The sequence below is a fragment of the Miscanthus floridulus genome, chromosome 10 (genome assembly GCF_019320115.1).
Source record: "Miscanthus floridulus cultivar M001 chromosome 10, ASM1932011v1, whole genome shotgun sequence".
In the NCBI taxonomy this organism is placed as follows: domain Eukaryota; kingdom Viridiplantae; phylum Streptophyta; class Magnoliopsida; order Poales; family Poaceae; genus Miscanthus; species Miscanthus floridulus.
In genome coordinates, this window is record NC_089589.1 from 54407265 (window position 1) to 54411245 (window position 3981).

Below are 3981 nucleotides of genomic sequence, written 5' to 3' on the forward strand. Positions count from 1 at the left end.
ATGTACTCGACTAACGTTGGGCGACTCTCGGAGCAGGTGCGCGCGTACCAGTCGCTCGAGCCGGAGAATAGAGTGCCCATCGTGCGCGCGGGCACGGTGATGACGCTCGTCGAGGTGCTCGTGTCGGCCGCCTTGGCGCCACAGGCACGTACGTGAGCATGCGGGCAAACGTCCCCTCCGACGAATGGCATGTCCAGTCTCCACGGTGGCATGTCCACGTCGGCTCCTGACGCACACGTGTTATGATTTCGACTGTTGGTGCACTGAACAGATATCCATATGGTAACATTTTTAGTTCGAGAACCTAGACAGAAAACCACAAATAGTTTAAGGACCTACCATACAATTTACTCTCTTTTTTCAGCAGAAAGCTCCACTACTCATGGGCTGAAGCTACATCGCTGGCCTTTCGATACTAAGCTACACCGAGGTTTTGACAGATCGGAACAGCCCTTCGTGATGCAACCGTATTTTAACATCGTTAAAATTTCCAATAAGCACCAGCATAGATATCATTTTTAGAGGCGTCTCACCTTTTAAGTAGAGTCAGCTCTGTTAAAATCCGTCTCTAAAAGTACTTTTTGCCGGTTCACTTCTAGAAATCGATTTTTAGAGCTCGCTGAGATTTTGTGCCATCTCTAGAAATGCTCTATATTTTTAGAGGTAAGCTAAACCCAGGAAACTCGGCTTTCTAGTCAACTCTAGGAATGGAAGTATTTTTATATGCAGTTGGCAATTTGGTCTGTATCTAAAAATAGACAACACAGTAGAATTCATAACTTTTACAAATTAAGTCAGATGAAGATAAAGTTTATACCAAGTTGTAGTACTAGAAGAGATCTACAACTTTGTAGTTGAAACTTTTTCTTTGGAATCATTTAAGGCCCAATTCACAAAAAAAGAAATAATTTAAGACCCACATTTTTTAAAGTTATCATATTCTAGAATTCAATATTTTCAAATTTTGAAATTACCACGGATAGAGAAATAACCTAAAGCAAAGTTGTAGTACTTGTAAGGCGCTCCACCAGGTGTGAACATTGTAGCAGCAGCACCGCAGGTTGGTTATTTCAAGGAATCCGGGGCCACTTACTGCTTAATGTCAGGCACATCAATGGCATGCCCTCATGTATCAGGCATCGTGGCTCTCCTCAAGTCTCTCCATCCAAACTGGTCACCTGCTGCACTCATGACTACTGGTATGTACATAACTCGTATAAATTACAATACATTTTCCACATTGTCGTTGTTTCCCAGATGTGAGAAGAGTAAGCTGCTTTACATTTGCATGCAGCACTTGTCACGGACAGCAACGGGCTTCCGCTGCTGCTAGCTGATGGAAGTCCCACAAAGGTTGCAGACCGTTTTGATTACGGAGCTGGGTTTGTTAATCCAGTTCAGGCAAGTGATCCGGGGCTCATATACGACATCAGCCCTTCAGATTACCAACATCTGTTCAATTGCACCGGTTGATCAGACAGAGAAACTACGTGCCCAGTAATTGAGATGTCGCCACTGAACCTGAACCTTCCATCCATTGCGATTCCCAACCTCAAGACATCAGAAACAGTATCAAGGACAGTCACCAACGCCTAGGCCTTTTTTGAGCCTCCTACTGGCGTCCACATGTCAGTCGAGGTCGAGCCAACCGTGTTAGTGTTTGGTAAGAAGAAGAGGTCGCAGTCGTTCAAGGTAACATTCAGAGCCATGCACAAGATTCAGGGCGATTGCTCATTTGGTAATCTTGTGTGGCACGACGGAGGTCGCCATTGGGTTCGTATCCCAATAGCAGTCATCTGTTTCTGATTGTCATGATTTATTTGACTTCTGTTTTATGAAAAGACAAACAAGTTTTCTTCTTCAAAAAAAAAAAGACAAACAAGTTACATTTCTGCAGTCATCTTCGTTGAAAGGTTTTGCAGTTCTTTATTCTTTGTGATAAAGTTTATGCATGATGGTGTAACGCCCTAAAGATTCAGTTTCGGAAAATGGATGAAATTTGATTTAATTATGCCTTTTGTGTGCATTAAAACATAGAGAAATAATAAAAATTTATAAAATTAAAATCAAGTATAAGGCTTAGATACTTATTGAAGCACTCCTGTTGCTGCACATATTGCTTTTTGATGCTTGTGTTTGGTTTGAAAATCAAAGCTTTGTTCATGGTTGCCTTTGTGTTTGAAACAAAAAGAAAAGGGTTCCCTCTTTTCCTCCCTCCATCTAGCACTTTTCTGGCCCACAACCGCAGCAGCCTCCTTTCCTAGGCCCGCTTGGAAACCGCCCCGGGAACCCCAGCTCCCTCCTCTATTTAGCCAAACCAGCCCACTCCTCTCTCTCTCGGGCTTAGCCAGCACCAGGTCAGCCCAGCGTGCATCCGCGTGCCACAGGCCCATTGCGGAGTCAGCCCAGCTTAGCCCACTCCATCCTTTTCTCCCGCAGGCCATCGTCATCCCTCAGCCCTAGCCCAAAACTTCATCAGCCCATGCCACACACCCTGCTCTCACTCGCTGATAGAATGGACCTACCCCCTGGCACTCACTGACACTCTGGTCCATGGGTCAGACTCTCCTCTTTCCCTTATCTCCTATTGCGTCCGGCTTGGACACCTCTGAGTGGAGCCCGTGATCGCCTTGATCTGACAATAATGTTCACGGATAGGAGATCACGACTCCCCATATAAAACCTAGAGAACCCCTGCCCCACCACCTTTTCCATTTACATGCCATTTTTTAGGGGCTGGGAGGGAAGTTCCCTATCTATTTTTTCTATTATATATAAACAAGGGGCTGCAAGTGCAGCAATACAACATGGCCTTAGACCCAAAAGCAACACAACCTTATGCGCCGGTTTTAGCCATAGCTAGCTCCACCGCCTTTGGTTGGATCTCGCTAGAATCAGAGAACGTTCGTCATCGCGTTGACGTTTTCCACTATGTTGCCACCGTCTAAGACCTTTTGTCGGGCTTCGCATCAGGGTAACAGAGAAATAGGCGCTGCTTTTTCTCTTTCTCTCGACCTCTACTATTCTCACCCCACCGCTGACCACGCGTAGGAAGTTGTTGTCCGCCGCGTCGAGCTCCACCCTTCCGCTGAGCCTTTTCCTGCCATTGAGAACCCCGGAGGTGAGTTCGTTGTTGCCTCCTTTCTTCCCGTGCTTTTTCCGAAGCCAACTGTTGCTTCTATGCCATTTTGATCTTCGGCGCGCTCCCCACCGCTCTTCATCACGCTCCTCGCCAGAGTAACTGTTCCGGCCGGCAAATACTCCCCAACTCCCTATAATCCAATCCCTATCTAGCGATTATAGTTGCATACCCTTTCAATCTCATTTATCAATCTATGCATGGACAAGGTCCACCGCCCGGGTCCACCACCGGCTCACCGGCTCCACCCAATCCGCAAGTGCCACCTCACCAACGACCCAATCGCTGTCGACAACCGCTGTCGTATTTGCTAAAAGCCCCTCTTTTTTCCCCTTTATCAACTCGCCGTCCATCCTCTTTAGAAAGTAATTCTAATGGAGACCTTTCTTTTTTCTGTTTAGGCCCCTTCCCTTTTTCGACTTGGAAGCCGCCATCCAGACCCGGTGTAAAATCAGTTTTGATGTGTTTTATTTCAAAAATAAGTTCCAGTTATTCACAACAATGACACCCAACCCTATTTAGGTAATAACTTCTCCGTTTTAACTCCTATTAGCATGCCTTTTACATCTGTGTGTTCGTAGTAACGTGTAAAACATTTATAAAACCTTTTCACTCGCCTTATATTTCAAGACTGAGATAGTTACATGATGGGCGGTTTCAAGAATACCCAATTTATTCGTCAGCAAGATTACAATCCGAACAATAGTTGCATTTTTTTTTGCATATATATTATAAATTTCCGTCACAAATACAAAACAATACACAAGGCTTCTGTTACGTTTATATGGCCCAGCGTACGCTGTACGCAAGACGTAGTACATACTGGCTTATTTCATGGACGA

At 45.3% G+C, this 3981-nt stretch overlaps 1 pseudogene; it reads left to right on the forward strand.

Moving 5' to 3' along the window:
* LOC136488659 (subtilisin-like protease SBT3.16) lies at positions 1 to 1806 on the forward strand (annotated as a pseudogene).
* The last annotated feature ends 2175 nt before the right edge of the window (positions 1807 to 3981 follow it).